The sequence below is a fragment of the Hylobates moloch genome, unplaced genomic scaffold (assembly GCF_009828535.3).
Source record: "Hylobates moloch isolate HMO894 unplaced genomic scaffold, HMol_V3 SCAFFOLD_6, whole genome shotgun sequence".
Lineage (NCBI taxonomy): Eukaryota > Metazoa > Chordata > Mammalia > Primates > Hylobatidae > Hylobates > Hylobates moloch.
In genome coordinates, this window is record NW_026652281.1 from 134,718,117 (window position 1) to 134,736,245 (window position 18,129).

At 46.1% G+C, this 18,129-nt stretch overlaps 1 pseudogene; it reads right to left on the reverse strand.

The window, feature by feature from the left end:
- Positions 1-9,849: 9,849 nt before the first annotated feature.
- On the reverse strand, positions 9,850-11,266 carry LOC116470639 (transcription factor SOX-30-like; annotated as a pseudogene).
- Between the last annotated feature and the right edge of the window lie 6,863 nt (positions 11,267-18,129).

The following is an 18,129-nucleotide window of genomic DNA, read 5'->3' on the forward strand; positions in this document are numbered from 1 at the left end:
TCAAGCTAGCTTCCATGCTTAAGGCAAAGATTGACCTCTCGGTGCCCACTTGTCTGAGGTGACATGCCAAGCCAAGTGTGCTGGGACAGTGGTACCTTAGATGGAAGGCCTCAGTAATGCCACTGCCTGGCATTCCAGTGGTAAGGAGGTCAGGGGGAGGCATCAGAAGGACCTGGCTTAAGTGCTATTTCTACCACCAGTCAGCCTTGTTACCTTGTCACCTCCTTGGACCTCCATATCCTTATCTGAAAGAATGTGGTAGTAGTAAGAGAACCTACTTCCAAGGTCTAGCATGAGGATGTAAAGTGCTGAGCCCAGGGCTCATCATTTCCAGTGGTTCTCACCATGATGGCTCCAGTAGCCTTCCAGTGGTCCCCACTCCCTGTTCTGCCTGCTCTCCAGACTACACCCGGATAGTCCCCACACTGTAGCTTTATTTGTGAAGATCCTTCATCTGGAATGCCCCTTTAGCTCTCTCTTCATCCTTCAAGGCTTATCTGTATGTCATTTCCTACATGGCATTTTTTTCTTTTCTTTTCTTTTTTTTTTTTTTGAGATGGAGTCTCACTCTATTGCCTAGGCTGGAGTGCAGTGGCGCAGTCTCGGCTTACTGCAACCTCCGCTTTCCAGGTTCGAGTGATTTTCCTGCCTCAGCTTCCTGAGTAGCTAGGATTAAAGGCATGCGCCTCCACACCTGGCTAACTTTTGTATTTTTAGTAGAGAAGGGTTTTCGCCATGTTGGCCAGGTTGGTCTTGAACTCCTGACCTCAGGTGATCCTCCCTTCTTGACCTTCCAAAGTGCTGGTATTACAGGCATAAGCCACCGTGCATGACCACCAAAGTCATTTAATTCCTGGAGACCCCTAGCAGGAACACTTTCCAGCCCAGCCTTTTGTTAAGTCAGAAGTGTTACTCTGCCTATTAGAATTCTGGGCCTGGTCCAGCTGCTGACTTTGAAAGTCTGCAGACCTATCAGGGCCGAGGGGACAGAGCCAGGGGCAGGCCTTGGACTGGGACCTTCTGTCTCCCTCAGTAATCTCTCTCTGGGTTTCAGCTCTCCCACTTGCTCTTCAGGAATGGTGGGGCTGGTGGGTGGTTTCTGCACTTCCTTCCATTTCTCAGATCCTGAGATGTGGCACAGAGCTTTGCACACATAATGCTTCATGAATGTCTGCTGAGTGGAAGGAAACAAATCCTGCTCTGAGCAAAGCAAGAAAGTCCAGGCTTATCCAAAATGATCGCTCAGGGAGAGTTTAACTTGACTAATCACTTTACAAAGTGATTCCCAGTGGTATTCCTTATCCAGTCTGCTCATCCAGGAGCATTTTCAAAGCTTCTGTCACCAAGCCACTGTCATTCAAGTTGGGTCTCCCAGCTAATGGAAGTACTCCTATACAGGAGCTTTGCGCGATGGTCTAAGTTTGGCCAGGCGCAGTGGTTCATGCCTGTAATCCAAGCACTTTGGGAGGTCCAGGTGGGAGGATCACTTGAGGCCAGGAGTTTGGGACCAACGTGGGCAACGTAGTGAGACTCTGTCTCTACAAAAAAAATAAAATAAAATAAAAAATCAGCCTGGTGTTGTGGCGTGTGCCTGTACTCCCAGCTACTCGGGAAGCTGAAGTGGGAGGATTGCTTGAGCCCAGGAGGTCAAAGCTGCAGTGAGCCAAGATCGCACCACTGCACTTCAACCTGGGTGAGAGAGCGGAAACCCTATCTCAAAAAACAAACAAAAAAAACTCCCTATGGTTAAAAAGCATTCACCTTCCACATCATCCAACACATGTTTATTTATTAATAGCTCCTTATACATACCAGGCACTCTTGTAGGTGCTGGAAATCATTAATGAACAAAACGGACTCAAATCCTCTGCTTTCATGAAGGCACGATCCTCAGCTCACTGCAAGCTCCGCCTCCTGGGTTCAAGTGATTCTCCTGCCTCAGCCTCCCAATAGCTGGGATTACAGGTACCCATAATCATGCACAGCTTTTTTTTTGTTTTTTGTATTTGTGTAGAGACAGGGTTTCACCATGTTGGCCAGGCCGGTCTTGAACTCCTGACCTCAGGTGACCTGCCTGCCTCAGCTTCCCAAAGTACTGGGATTACAGGTGTGAACAACTGCACCCAGCCAAAGCTTATATTTGATTAGTCTCGGAGTGGTGGAGAGGGGAGTAGGAAGAACAGGAATCAGATGAAACAGGAATCAGCTGCTGGAGTCTGGTGCCTCTGGCTGAAGGCAGGATGCCTCCTTTGGGCTTTACGGGGAGAATCTGGTTTGCACAGTATTTTCTCTGTGCAATCCTTTGGCGTCTGGAAATGCTGTTCACAAGCCTGGAAGGCTGTGTGTGTCCCTCCCTGCTTCAGTGAGGTTTCCTTTATCTGATGTGCACGATCTTTGCAGTCAAATGGCTCTGATTTGGAATCTTGGCTCTGCCTTGCAGAAGAATGTCGTTTTGCCCCTTAGAGCTTCACCTTCCTCATCTGGAAACTGGGAGTAATTGTAGTACCTATCTTATAGGCTTGTTCTGAGAACCCAGTTAGCTTGACAAGAACCTAGCCCGGCCGGGCGCGGTGGCTCACGCTTGTAATCCCAGCACTTTGGGAGGCCGAGGCGGGCGGATCACGAGGTCAGGAGATCGAGACCACAATGAAACCCCGTCTCTACTAAAAATACAAAAAATTAGCCGGGCGTGGTGGCGGGCGCCTGTAGTCCCAGCTACTCGGAGAGGCTGAGGCAGGAGAATGGCGTGAACCCGGGAGGCGGAGCTTGCAGTGAGCCGAGATTGCGCCACTGCACTCCAGCCTGGGCGACAGAGCGAGACTCCGTCTCAAAAAAAAAAAAAAAAAAAAAAAGAACCTAGCCCAAGGCCTAGCATCCTGTAGGTGAATGGGAAGGGGGTTTTGTTGGGAATTGTAATCGTTGCGTTGTACCTGGAGTTGACACATACACTTCAAGAGGCAGCCTGGTGCGGGGGAGTGAGCCTTGGAATAAGAATCCAGAGGTGGAGTTCAGCTTGTATGACTCCTCAATTTCCTCTGAGACCCTGAGGAACATACATTCCCTTTCCGAGCATTGATCTGCTCTCTTCCCTCATATTCAGTTAATCCCCTAGGAGGAGGAAATTGGGTTGAGATAGATCCATATCCTCCAGGTGGCCTTGGAGCATCCCAAGCCAGCATGTGCCTATTGGGAACCTGGTCAGGAGCAATGGTTGGTCACTGGGGTTCCAACCAAGCCCTGCACAGTTACTTCTGGGGGGCTGAGTGCACTCGTTCCACAAGAATGAAATGGTCACCAGGAAGAATTCTTCCTTAGCTTTGTCATATTAGACGGCTGGGAGGGCCTGATTCCCTGGAACCTGCCTTTTCAACCTGATTTCCCACACTTCTTCCCATGAGCCAAATCCCATGAATTCTCTCACTTCTCCAAACAGACCCCTTGATTTTCCACCTTGGAACTCACTTTCTTCCTCCCTCCCTCCCTTCCTTCCTTTCTTCCTTTTGTTCTTCCTTTCTTCCATTTTTTCTTCCCTCCTTTCTTTCCCCCCACCCCTCCCTCCTCCTCTCCCCTCCTCACTTCCTCCCACCCCTCCCTCCTCCTCTCTCCTCCTCACTTCCCCCCACCCTTCCCTCCCCTCCTCTCCTCCTCCTTTCATTGCCCAGGCTGGAGTACAGTGGCATGATCATAGCTCACCACAGTCTTGAAGTCTTGGCCTCAAGTGATCCTCCCACCTCAGCCTCTTGAGTAACTAGGACTATAGGCATGTGCCACCATGCCCCACTAATATTTTTTACTTCTTGTAGAGACAGGGGTCTCACTGTGTTGCCCAGGCTGGTCTTGAACTCCTGGCCTCAAGTGATCCTCCTGCCTGGGCCTCCCAAAGTGCTGGGAATACAGGTGTGAGCCACTATGCCTGGCCCACCTCAGAACTTTTGATTCTACTATTCACCCTGAAAGGAATATAGATTCCCCCTCATTTCTACCTGAGGAAATTCAGCTCAGACCTTTCAGGGCCTGCCCTGACATGAGCTCTGCCTTCCAAGACTAGACTCTGTCCATCTCCCATCAGACTAGGAGTTTCCACCAGGCAGGGGGGGGACACGTCAGGAAAACAGAGGCTTGGATGGATAACCCTTTCTTTGTAAAAATTGCATTATGCAGAACCAGCCATATTCTCTGGAGCTCTCAGGTAATTTCCATGGTGGTCCCCCCAACTCCTCATTGCTTTAGAGATTCTGCATACTTCACTAAGGAATCATGGACTCCTCTGAAAGGTTTTCAGATAAAACCTGTCACTATCACTCTAAGCAGAGGTCGCTAATTAATAGTCCTCCTGGGACCAATAGTGGGGCATTGATTTGATCAAACACTTTGCTTCTCATGGTATTGAATTTAAGTACTTTGGGTGTGGTATGGAAGCTGCAGTTAGCTGCAGCTCCCACCACTGCCATCTCCCTAAACCCAAGGGCACTTAATCTCCCTGGCCCCTGAAGGTATGTGAGTTTGTGATCACTCCAAAGTGTTAGAACAGCAGTTCCTTTAAAATAACTAAAAGATTTTAAAAACTTTAAAATCGTAATACAAGCACTATATATAAAATTCCATTTAAAGTGTATTCAATAAAGGAAATTTCCCCTCCTCCTCTCCAGGGCCACAGCAATAACCATTTCTCTGTATCCTTCCAGAAATGTTCTAAGAGCATAGGCCCTTAAGATGCCCTTTATGGGCTTCATAAATTATGTGCAAAACTTTATTTTTATGTATTTATTTATTTAAGATAGAGTTTCACTCTTGTCACTCAAAAAAGTGTGGTGGCACATGCTTGTAGTCCCAGCTACTTGGGAGGCTGAGGTGGCAGCCGTGACTGCACCACTGCACTCCAGTCTAGGTAACAGAGTGAGGTCCTATCTAAAAAAAAAAAAAAAACAGGAAGAGAAGAAAGAAAAGAAGCCACCAGCCTGGCACTGCCCAGCTCAGTCAACAAAATATCCTCTTTTTTTTTTTTTTTTTTCAGGAAAAGTCATTACAAATGTTTGGCCAAGGGCAGGTCTAGCATGTCTCCCAGAAATGGGCCTGCCTTAGTATCCCTTATATACCCAGGAACTAGCTAAAAAAAGCTTGAAGGAAATCTGGTCTCAGTATAAACATGATGATGGATTTCATAGTGCAACAGTTGGGAGCCCGTAGTCAATTTTGCTTTCTGTAATTAGAGGTCTGTGGGGTGCATTCCTATGCACAGATGGCATTGTGATTCCCATTTTACAGAGTAGGCAGAATTTCAGAAAAATTCCAGGGTCTGCCTAAAGTCAAAGCCAAGTGGTGGAGCTGGGCGCGGGGCTCATGCCTGTAATCCCAGCACTTTGGGAGGCCGAGGCGAGTGGATCACTTGAGGTCGGGAGTTCGAGACCAGCCTGACCAACATGGAGAAACCCCGTCTCTAGTAAAAAATATAAAATTAGCCAGGAATGGTGGCGCATGCGTCTAATCCCAGCTACTTGGGAGGCTGAGGCAGGAGAATCACTTGAACCCGGGAGGCGGAGGTTGCAGTGAGCCGAGATAGCGCCATTGCACTCCAGCCTGGGCAACAAGAGTGAAACTCCGTCTAAAAAAAAAAAAAGGCCAAGTGGTGGATGAGTCAGGATGAGAATCCACACCTCTCAATATTCATCCCAAGCTCCTTCCTAGGTGATACTGGGCCACAATTCAGAGATGGAGAGTAACGGATTCCTATGATTTTGTTTTTTCTATTTTTATTTATTCATTGAGGCACCACTGCACTGCGTCCTTGGCAACAGAGTGAGACCCTGTTGCCCAGGATGCAGTGCAGTGGTGCCATTGTAGCTTACTGCAGCTTCAACCTCCTTGGGCTCAAGTGATCTTCCCACCTCAGTCTCCCAAGTAGCTGGGACTACAGGTGTGCACCACCATTCTGGGCTATTTTTTTTTTAAACTTTTTGTAGAGAAGGAGTCTCCCTATGTTGCCCAGGTGAAGGGGGCCAGCCCCTCCACACCTGTAGGTATTTCTCATCAGGTGGAACGAGAGACTGAGAAAAGAAATAAGACACAGAGACAAAGTATAGAGAAAGAACAGTGGCCTAGGCGACCGGCGCTCAGCATCCAGAGGACCCACACCAGCACTGGTCTCTGAGTTCCCTCAGTATTTATTGATTACTATTTTCACTATCTTGGCAAGGGGAATGCGGCAGGAGAACAGGGTGATAGTGGGGAGAAGGTCAGCAGGAAAACATATGAGCAAAGGAATCTGTGTCACAAATAAGTTCAAGGGAAGGTACTATGCCCGGATGTGCACCTAGGCCAGATTTATGCTTCTCTCCACCCAAACATCTCAGTGTAGCAAAGAGTAACAGAGCAGCATTGCCACCAGCGTATCTCGCCTCCAGCCACAGGGCGGTTTTCTTCTATCTCAGAATAGAACGAATGTACAATCGGGTTTTACTCCGAGACATTCCGTTCCCAGGGACATGCAGGAGACAGAGGCCTTCCTCTTACACTAATCCTCCTCAGCACAGACTCTACGGGTGTCGGGCTGGGGGACGGTCAGGTCTTTCCCTTCCCATGAGGCCATATCTCAGGCTGTCTCAGCGGGGCAAAATCTTGGACAATACCCAGGATTTCTCCGGCAGAGGTCCCTGCAGCTTTCCGCAGTGCATTGTGCCCCTGGTTAATCGAGACTGGAGAATGGTGATGACTTTTATCAAGCAAACTGCCTGTAAACATATTGTTAACAAGGCACATCCTGCACAGCCCTAGATCCCTTAAACCTTGATTCCATACAGCATATGTTTCTATGAGCACAGGGTTGGGGCTAAAGTTACAGATTAACAGCATCTCAAGGCAAAACAATGTTCTTAGTACAGATCAAAATGGAGTTTCTTACGTCTTCCTTTTCTACATAGACACAGTAACAGTCTGATCTCTCTTTTCCCTACACCCAGGATGGTCTCAAATTCCTAGGCTCAAGTGATCCTCCCACCTCAGCCACCCAAAGTGCTGGGATTACAGAAATGAGCCACTGCGCTTGGCCTCTAAGGGCATTTGGATTTAGCATTCCAGGGTAGGAAAGCAGGGCTGCGTGCTTCAAGGTCAAGAGTTACCTGCCCCTGGGATTTGTAACGAGATCACCATTTCAACAGAGGTCATTCTGAGAAATCCTCAGGGCCAACAGCAGGCCCCTGTTTATCTGACAGGTATTATAAACTCCCCAGAAACTTATCAAACCAAATTTAATTGACTTTGGAAAGAAAGTGATTTCCTCACTTTTGGAGTGGAAAAGTTAAAGGTTCATGAAATCAAACAGAGGCCTAGAATCCCTGTTCCAAGCCAGGCTATTAGGCAATGGGGCCATTTCATTCTCCCCTACTATAGGACTGCATTCAAACCTCAACATGACCTTCTTCCTGGGTTGTCTGAGTAAAAGGCTGCTCTACTCTGAGTCCAAAAGAACAGAGTGAACTATTTAGGAAAAGGATGTGGACCCTCTCAAAAGCCCTCAACCTTAACTTCTTAGGTTAAGAAGGATGTGAAATCCTGGTCACACCATGTCCAATTCTGAATATTTAAAAAGAGATTTAGGCTGGGCGCGGTGACTCAAGCCTGTAATCCCAGCACTTTGAGAGGCTGAGGTGGGCAGATCACGAGGTCAGGAGATCGAGACCATCCTGGCTAACACGGTGAAACCCTGTCTCTACTAAAAATACAAAAAATTAGCCGGGCGTGATGGCGGGCGCCTGTAGTCCCAGCTACTCGGGAGGCTGAGGCATGAGAATGGCGTGAACCCAGGAGGCAGAGCTTGCAGTGAGCATAGATTGCACCACTGCACTCCAGCCTGGGGGACAGAGCCAGACTCCGTCTCCAAAAAAAAAAAAAAAAAAAAAAAGATTTAAAAAGGAGCAAGGAGCAATGGCTGCCCAGTGGCTCAGACCTGTAATCCCAGCACATTCAGAGGCCGAGGCAGAAGGATCCCTTGAGCCCAGGAGTTTGAGACGAGTCTGGCCAACATAGGAAAACCCCATCTCTATTTTGTATAAAAATCTAAAAAAAAAAAAGTAATTAAAACTTTGAAAAGAAGGAATGAAAATTATGTTTTCTCAACTATGAAAAAAATGCTCAGGAGGAAGGAAATATATCACAGTACTAAGATGTTGACTAGGTTAGGAGGATGGGGATATTGTGGTTGGACTATATTTGTTTTCCGTTTTCTACAAATCAGCATGTAAAATAAATTTCTGACCAGGCGTGGTGGGTCACGCCTATAATCCCAGTGCTTTGGGAAGCCAAGGCAGGCAGAGCACTTGAGCCCATGAATTTGAGACCAGTCTGGGCAACACGGTGAGACCCTGTCTCTACAAAAAATGTAAAAAGATATAAAAGATAATAATTAGCTGAGCATGGTGGCCAGTGCCTTTAAGTTCCAGCTACTCAGGAGGCTGAGGTGGGAAGATCACTTGAGCCTGAGAGGTTGAGGCTGCGGTGGGCGGTGATCACACTACAGGATTCTAGCCAGGACAAGAGAGTGAGACCATCTCTAAATAAATAAATAACTTTCAGCCGGGCATGGTGACTCATGCCTGTAATCCTAGCACTTTGGGAGGCAGAGGCGGGCGGATCACCTGATGTCAGGACTTCAAGACCAGCCTGGCTAACATGGTGAAACCCCATTTCTACTAAAAATACAAAATTAGCCAGGCATGGTGGCATGTGCCTATAATCCCAGCCACACGGGAGGCTGAGGCGGGAGAATCGCTTGAACCCAGGAGGCAGAGGTTGCAGTAAGCCAAGATTGTGCCATTGCACTCCAGCCTGGGCAAAAAGAGAGAAACTCCGTCTCAAAAAAATAAATGAATAAATAAATAAATAAATAAATAAACTTCTTGGGGTTCCAGTTCTAAGTAAGATAGAGTAAGCATAGTCTGTTTCTCCCACTGGCTGAAACTAAAAGCCCTGGACAGGATGCATGAAGCAGCCATCTGAGGACTCTGAAATATTAACAAGGCTGGTGTGGTTGCTCATGCCTGTAATCCCAGCACTTCGGGAGGCTGAAGCGGGAGGATCACTTGAGGTCAGAGGTTTGAGACCAGCCTGGGGAACAAAGTGAGACTCTGTCTCTAGAAAAAAATAATGTTTTTTGGCCAGGCGCAGTGGCTCACACCTGAAATCCCAGCACTTTGGGAGGCCGAGTCAGGCAGATCAGGAGGTCAGGAGACTGAGACCGTCCTGGCCAACACAGTGAAACTCCGTCTCTACTAAAAATACAAAAATTAGCTGGGCTTGGAGGCACGTGCCTGTAATCCCAGCTACTCGGGAGGCTGAAGCAGGAGAATCGCTTGAATCAGGGAGTTGGAGGTTGCAGTGAGCCAAGAGCCGCTCCAGCCTGGCGACGGAGTGAGACTCCGTCTCAAGAAAAAAAAAAAAAAGAAAAAATAATTTTTTTTGGTAGCAGCAGTATCAGTAGCAGCCAGAAAAGCACCTAAAACTCTGACAGAGCAGAATCCTTTTATCTGACCAAAGATCTGCGTTCTGAAAAGTGGAAGAGGAAATCTCGATTGCCTTTTTTCTCTCTTCATCCTGTCACTTGGCCCAAGAGTACACCTGGCCATGAGGCCACGTAACACAGCAGGGAGACTAAAGGCCCCAATTTCTAGCTAGAGGACCACGAAAATGTCTATCAAGAATACTTCTATTTTTGTGCACAAAATTAGTCCTATCTAAATAGTAGGCCTTAAAATCGATTTTTAAAAAAATACTTGAGAATTTTGAAGGTGTTCGTGTATTTTACTGCTATATGTATACGTCGATCAGAAGTGATACCTGTGCAGACTCTGCCCTGAAAAGAATCAGTTCCATTACTTTACTTTTGTAGTTCAGACTTGGGAACTGCTGATATACCCTATGGGGCAATACAGGCGCAGTTTTGAAAACCGACTCCCCTGCTGTCTAATACCTGCATCTGAGGGCAACACGGTGAGCGGGACATCTTTGGTTTCAATTTTTACAGAAGGCTCCAGTAGGGACTGCATTTTAATAGGCACTGGTGTCAGGGGGACCTTGGTCAATCTTATCAGCTCTGAAGGCGGAGCTCCCTGAAACTGGATCCGGGCCCCAGGGGAAACAGTGTGGAGAGTCCAGAGGGATCCTGAGGTCTTGCTGGTGCGGCCCAAAGGCACCGGACGTTGGGGCCAAGATGACTTCCGCGCTGCCACGAACCAGGCCATTGGACGCGGGCTCCGCGCCGAGCCTGCAGTCCTGGAAGAGTCTCTCGGAGCCTGCAGTCCTGGAAGAGTCTCTCGGGTTCCTCCGTTTTGATCACACCTTCTCGGATGGCCGCCGGGCTTTTTCCTTCCCCGCCTTGCATAGCCTCCCTCATGACCTCTTCCGCCTCCAGCTTGCCCGTCTCGTTCCCTCGGAAGTAGTCGAGGGCCGGCCCGAGGCCTTACAACTTGACCGCCCTGGAGGCTCTAGGACCGGTCTCCACGGCCCCCCGAAGCCCCACCGACGGGTCCAGGCAAGGCCCTAGGTCCTGCTTCTTGGCCTTGACGTGCAGCGCCCGGGGCTGCAATGGGTGTAACTCGGGCCTACAGGGGGCGCCCTCGGAAGAGGCCGGCGGCGGCAGGAGCCGCAGGTCGGGCCTGAATTGCAGCTGGGAGAGGAAGCGGCGCCCTTGCCCGGAGCGTGGGGCTGTGGTAGCAGCAACACCTGCTCTGGCTTCACCTCCAGCAGGCGCTGCGCCGCACACGGCACCAAAGCCTCCCTACACCAGGAGGCCACGGTCGCAATGGTGGCCGCGCACAGCGTGGGCGGCGACGGAGGGGTCTCCACGGCTGCTGCCCAAAAGGAGGTGCCCTCGACCGGCAGCAGGGAGGGAGCGGGACTCAAAGGGTGCGGCTGAGGCGGCGGCTCCGGCCTAGCTCTCTCCATGGGGGTTGGGGAACGCCCCGGCCCGGATTGTATTGTTGGCGACCTTCCCCCTCCCCCTTTCGGTTAAGACCCTTGCAAGGCCTTTGCTACCCAGAACCCTACGTGGTTCAAAAGTCAGCTCTATGTCTCGGCCTCACCCAATCACAAGTGACCGATACCCCCATCCGATCAATCACAGGCGGGTTTTGTGGCTCTTCCCGGCCCATACTCTCGCCTCGTGCTGAGTCCTCAAATCACCCGTGATGGCGGGAGCCTCAGGACGCGTTGCCAGTTTTCACTCTGACTCTCCCTCTCTCGTGGAGTTCTCTCCCGGCCGTTGTCTTTAGTCATCCTTTCCCCGCCCGGAGCTGCGACAATGGCGTTGCCCAAGAAACGTTGTGCTTCCAGGCCGCTGACCTCCAGAGAATAAAGTCTTGGGTCTCAAGACGTGCACGGCCTTGTTCGCGGGCTTTGTGCGGCCTGAGTAATCTATCGGCCCTGAGTATCACCAGGGCTTTTGAATCTTTGCCAAGGAAGAATGGGGGAAGTTTTGCAACTTATCAATAACCCATTAGCTGATCTTGCTGGGAAGAGTCTTTGACTTTGTGCGGTTCTTGTGCTAGTTAAGCTTTCAATTAAACGCCAGGCCCTGTGGCCCTACTTCCAAAATATTTGAATATTGAATATTGAATTCCCAAATTTATCCACTCCTTTGGGTCTCTACTGCCATTACCCTGTTCCAGGCTCCCACCATCATTCACCTGGATACTGCCGAAGCCCTGTAAATAAATCTCCCTGTTTGTGAGCCTTGCCCCACTACACTCCAGCTATCTTTTGATAATACAAATCTAAGGTTGTCACACTTTTCCTAAAGCTTTCCGTGGCTGCCCACTGATATGTGATAAAAGTCTAAAATCCTTGGCAAAGCCTTAAAATCCCCAAATGGCTTGGGATCTAACCTACTACTACTACTACTACTACTAGGTTGGTGCAAACATAATTGTGGTTTTTGCCATTAAACAGTTACCACTCTAGCCCTGAGTCTTTGGGTTTAAGCCACATTGGCCCCCTCATCATTCTCTTTCTACCGAAGGGTCTTTAAACATGCTCAGTGCGGTACTCTTTCCTTTGTGTTTCCTTAATTCCTCCTGTATATTTTTCAATGCAGCTCAACTGGGACTTCTTCAGAGAAGCTTTTACTGACTGAAAGTCAGATCAAATCTTGGTCTACTTATACCTCTGTCACTTCGTTTTCTTACCACAATTTGTAATTAGAATTTTTAATGTGATTATTCCACTGCCTCTCCCACTTGACTATAAAGTCCTTGAAGGCAGAACTGTTTGTGTTTTGCCCATCACTGAATCCCCAGTGCAGACCACTGAGCCTGGCATGTAGTACTCAATAAATACTTACTGAATAAATAAATGAATAGCGACTGTGATAGGGTAATAATAAAACAGTAATAATCACTACCTGTGTTAAGGGCTTACTCTTATGCTAGACACTCTTCCAAATCCTTTCCATGTTTATGCTTCTCCTTTTACTAGGATTGTGTTTGTTTCCATTAACCATCACCAAGAAAAACAAAAAGAAATCCTGTATTAACATTTGCTGCATTTCTAAATGACATTGTGGCCAAAAGCTATAGTTTATCTTGACGTAGATGATTTTTGCAATCAAGACAAGTTATCACTCAAAGAAGACCAACTCCAATTCATTGTCTAATCCTGTGGTATCAAATGTGGTCAATAGGAGTTCTTATACCTGGCAGATAGACAAGGGCAATGATTTTCAAACTTTTTTTTAATCTCAAAAACTCTTTATACCCATAAAAACTACTGAAGATCCCCAAAGAGCTTTTGTTCATTTGGATTTTATCTGTCAATATTTACTATGTTATAAATAAAAACTGAAATTTTAAAGATAGCTGTCAACTCACTTAAAACAATAATAAAACCATTATACGGTAACACATTTTCATGGGGGAAGAAAAACGGTATTTTCCCCCACATTACACTCACAAGAGAATGAAGTGAAAAGAGCAAATATTGCATTAGGATTATTATGAAAATAGTTTTAACCTAGCGGCTCTCTAAGAGTGTCCATCCCCATACCCTGCTTTGAGAACCACGGTACTAAGGTTTAAATGGGAGAGTCAACTGTGTGCATGAGCAAAAGCTAATAAAAGAGGCAGACAAATAAGTTGTCAGAGGTGTGTGAACCAGAGCAACTCCATCTTGAGTAGGTGCTGGGTAAAATGAGGCTTAAACCTACTGGGCTGCATTCTCAGATGGTTAAGGTATTCTAAGTCACAGGATGAGATAGGGGGCTGGCACAAAATACAGGTCATAAAGACCTTGCTGACAAAACAGATTGCAATAAAGAAGCCAGCTAAAACCCACCAAAACCAAGATGGCAACCAGAATGACCTATTGTCATCCTCACTGCTACAGTCCCACCAGTGCCATGACTATTTACAGATGCCATGGCAATGTCAGGAAGTTACCCTATATGGTCTAAAAAGGAAATAACCATAAAAATGGGCAACCAACAGCCCTTGGGGCTACTCTGTCTATGGAGTAGCCATTATTTTATTCCTTTACTTTCTTAATAAACTTGCTTTCACTTTATGGACTCGCCCTGAATTCTTTCTTGTGCGAGATCCAAGAACCCTCTCTTGGGGTCTGGATCTGGACCCCTTTCCTGTAACATCTTTCTGGTGACCCAGATTGGAATTTAGTGCAGAAATGCCCGGTAAGTGGTGGGGTCCTGTAACATCTTTGTGTTCACACAGAATGGACTATACTGTGGAAAACCCCAACCCAAAGGCTAACTTTGGGTATGTGGTAGGGTCTATTAACATCTTTCTGGTGAACTCTGAAGGCATGATACTGAGGAGACTCCCATCCCAAAGGAAATAGACTGCAGCACTGATTGGACGACTTTGGGCAAGTGGTGGGGTACCCAGATAAAGAATGGGATTGGGTTAGAGGCCCAACTTAGAAGAATTAGAGCCTCTCCTAGAATGTGCCACGTCCTGTACTAGGCTCTAGGAATACAACAGTGACTAGGACAAATGAGGCTTCTTTTCTTATACAACTTACCTTTTTACAAAGAAATCTTAAATTAATATGAAAACTGTCCAAAGTCACAACAACATCTCCTAAGAAGGTTCTTAACGTGATCTTATTAAATCAGCATTATGGACTGAATGTTGCCTCCCAAAATTCATATGCTGAAACCCTAATCCCCAGTGTGGCTGTATTTGGAGATGAGACCTCTAAGGAAATAATTAAGGTTAAAATGAGGTCATAAGTATAGGGCCCTGATAGGATTCCCGCCTTCATAAAATGAAACTCTAGCTCTCCTCCCAGCAACCCCAATATGCACCAAGGAAAGGCCATGTGAAGACACTGTGAGAAGGCAGACATACAAAAACCAGGAAGGGAGCCCTCTTTAGAAACCAATCCTGCCAGACCTTCAGTGAAAACATTAATTTCTGTTGTTTAAACCACCCCGCCTGCAGTATTTCAGCCCATGCAGATTAATACAAATAGGAACCAATTCAGAGTAATTGGTGGAAAAGGGATATTTTGTATCCTTAAAACATTATGAAATTAATTAAACTTATATTTAAGAAATTTCGGGTTATAATTGCCACTACGTTCTAATTCTTAGAACAAACGAGGTATGAATCAATTCTAATTTATGTGTGTATGTGGTGGGGAAGGGCTAATTCTCTCTAAGGCTAATTTTCGGGGGTAGAGGGACTTTTTTTTTTTTCTCTTTTTGGACTTCTGGTGCAGAGAATTGAGTTAATCATTTTCAACAGTTTCAACAGAGCATTTTCTTTGGTCTGCACAAGTTCTTGTACTAGTTTCTTATTGCTGTTGCGTCAAATTACCAAAATGTAGTGGCTTAGAATACCACAAATGTATTATCTTACAGTTCTGAAGGTGAGACGTTCAAAATGGTCCTTATGGATCTAAAACCAAGGTATCCATAAGACAACTTACCCTCTAGGAACAATCTGTTCCTTGACTTTTAGTTTCTAGAGGCTGCGTGGCTCATGGACCTTTTCCTTCTTCAAAGCCAACAATTTCATCACTCTGACCCGTTTCCATCCCTGCATTTCCTGCTTTGGCCCATCTATTTCCATTTTCCACCTTTTAAGGCCATTGTGACTGTATTAGACCCACCAAGATAATCCACAATAGCCCTCCTATCTTAAAATCCTTATCTTAATCCCAGCTGTGGAATCTCTTTTGCTAGTAAGGTAATGTATTCACACCTTCCTAGCATTAGTATATGGATATCTTTGGCTGAACCGTTGTTGTGCTTTACAATCCCCATTCCTGTTTTATTATTTTATTTTATGATTTTTCCCTTCATTTACCATTTCTGTTCCTATTCTAATTCTACTCTCCCTCACCCTCATGCTCCAGGCACCCACTTTAATATGCTTAACCTGTCAGTTACATATGTATCACTGAGTGAGTACAGTATTTGGTGGATGTATGTATTTGTGTTTTAATTTACCCATATCCTCTTAGATGTATACAATCTGTTTCTTATCTTTTCCACATATTTTTTTTCTTATCTGTGTTTTTCTACAGTGGGTATGTTCATTACTTTTTTTTAGTTTATTTATTTTATTTATTTTTTTGTTTTTTGAGATAGAGTCTCACTCTGTGGCCCAGGCTGGAGTACAGTGGTGCGATCTCGGCTCACGGCGACCTCTGCCTCCCGGGTTCAACCGTTCTCCTGCCTCAGCCTACTGAGTAGCTGGGATTATAGGAGCCCTCTACCAGGCCCAGCTAATTTTTTATATTTTTAGTAGAGACTGGATTTTGCCATGTTGGCCAGGCTGGTCTCAAACTCCTGACCTCAGGTGATCCACCCGCCTTGGCCTCCCAAAATGCTGGGATTACACAAGTAAGCCACCACAGCAGGCCTAGCTTTGTTTTTAATTGTACAAGTTAGTGTTTTTTGTATGTTCACAGCATTGTCAAACAATCACCACCATCTGATTCCAGAGCATTTCACGATCCCAAGAGGAAACCTCAAATCCATTAGTAGTCCTCATTCCTCCTTACTCCTCACCCCATCCGTGTCCCTAGAAATCACTAATCTGCTTTCTTTTTTTATTTTTATTTTTTTGATACAGATGCTCACTCTGTCACACAGGCCGGAGTGCAGTGGCGTAATCTCAGCTCACTGCAACCTCCACCTCCCGGGCTCAAGTGATTCTTCTGCCTCGTCCTCCTGAGTAGTGCTTTCTGTCTTTATGAAGCTCAATTTTTACTCCTCCATTCCTCTAATAATGGATTCCTAGGGTGCCTCCAGTGAGCTCTTACTAGAAGCAGCATTGTCAAGGACATGTGCCCTATAAACTTGTTTGACAGTTTCTCAGGAGACCTACCTACGAGTGGGATTGCTGTGTCATGGGCATGCACATACACTTTCACTAAAGGACAGATTCACTCCTACATGGCTGTTCCTCTTTAGACTCCTAATAGCAGCACAGGAGGATTTGCTTTTTCCACTCCCATACCAGCACTTGGTTTAACTCAGTACGTTTTGCCAATCTTATTGGTACGTAGAAGTGTCTGGTGTTTTTTTTTTTTTTTTTTAATAATTTGCACTTCTCTGATGATTGGATAGGTTGAGCACCTCTTCATAAACTTAGTCTTTTAGGCTGGGTGCTGCTGCCCATGCCTGTAATCCCAGCACTTTGAGAGGCCATGGCGGGTGGATCCCTTGAAGTCAGAGTTCAAGACCAGGCTGGACAAGATGGTGAAACTCCAGCTATACAACAAATACCAAAAATAAATAAATAAATAAATAGATAAATAAATAAGTAAAAGAAAAATAGCCGGGCGTGGTGGCAAGCCTGTAGTCCCAGCTACTCGGGAGGCTGAGGTGGGAGGATCCCTTGAGCCCAGGAGGCGGACGTTGCAGTGAGCCAAAATCAAGCCAATGCACTACAGCCTGAGTAACAGTGAGACCCTGTCTCAAAACAAAAATAATGAAATAAAATAAACTTAGTCTTTTAGCTTTCCCTATCTGTGATGTTTACTTACATTCAAATCACTTACAATTTAATTTTTGTGTTTCCTGCTTTTTATATGTTGATTTGCAAGAGTCTCTTATTTATTACAGATATTCAAACATTGCAAATATCTTCTTGTCTGTGATCCATCTGTTAACGTGTTTCTGATACCCTCTGTTGTACAGAAATTCTTAATGTGGTCAAATTCATCATTTTTTCACCTTATATTTTGTGCTTTTAGGATTTTGTTTAAGAAATCCTTTCCCACGCCAAGTTCTCAAAGACATTCTTTTATATATTTTTGGATTACTTCTATAATTTTACCTTTTATATTTAGATCTTTAATCTATATGCTGTTTTCCTTTATATATGATACAAAATTGGGATCCAAGTTCATTTTATATAGCGATCTAGTTATCCTATCAGCCTCTAACAATCCGTGTTTACTCTGCTACGTTAACCTGCCTGTTTAGAATATCTCAGGTACCCTATAAAGAGGTCACATGGAGAGGACGGCAGCCTCTGCCAACAGCCATCAGAGTGATCATATTGGACGCAGATACTGTAGCCCCAGTCATGCCTGCAGGTCATGGAAGCCCCAGTGGACATCTTAATTACAACCTTATGAGAGACCCTGAGCCAAAGCCACCCAGCTAAGCTGCTTCTGAATTCCTGAATTACAGAAACTGTATGAGATGATAAATGTTTATTTTATTTTATTGTCATTCTTTTTTATCTATTTTTTGAGACAGAGTCATGCTGTGTTGCCCAGGCTGGAGTTCAATGGCGTGATCTTGGTTGCAGTGAACCAGGTTCAAGTGATTCTCCTGCCTCAGCCTCCCAAGTAGCTGGAATTACAGGCACCCACCACCACACATGCTAATTTTTGTATTTTTAATGGAGACAGAGTTTCACCATGTTGGGCAGACTGGTCTCAAACTCCTGATCTCAGATGATCCACCCACTTTGGACTCCCAAAGTGCTGGGATTACAGGTGTGAGCCAACACGCCCAGCCTATTTTATTTTATTTTATTGAGTCAGAGTTGCACTCTGTCACCCAGGCTGGAGTGCAGTGGCGCAATCTCAGCTCACTGCAACCTCTGCCTCCTGGGTTCAAATGATTCTCCTGCCTCAGCCTCCCAAGTAGGTAGGATTATAGGC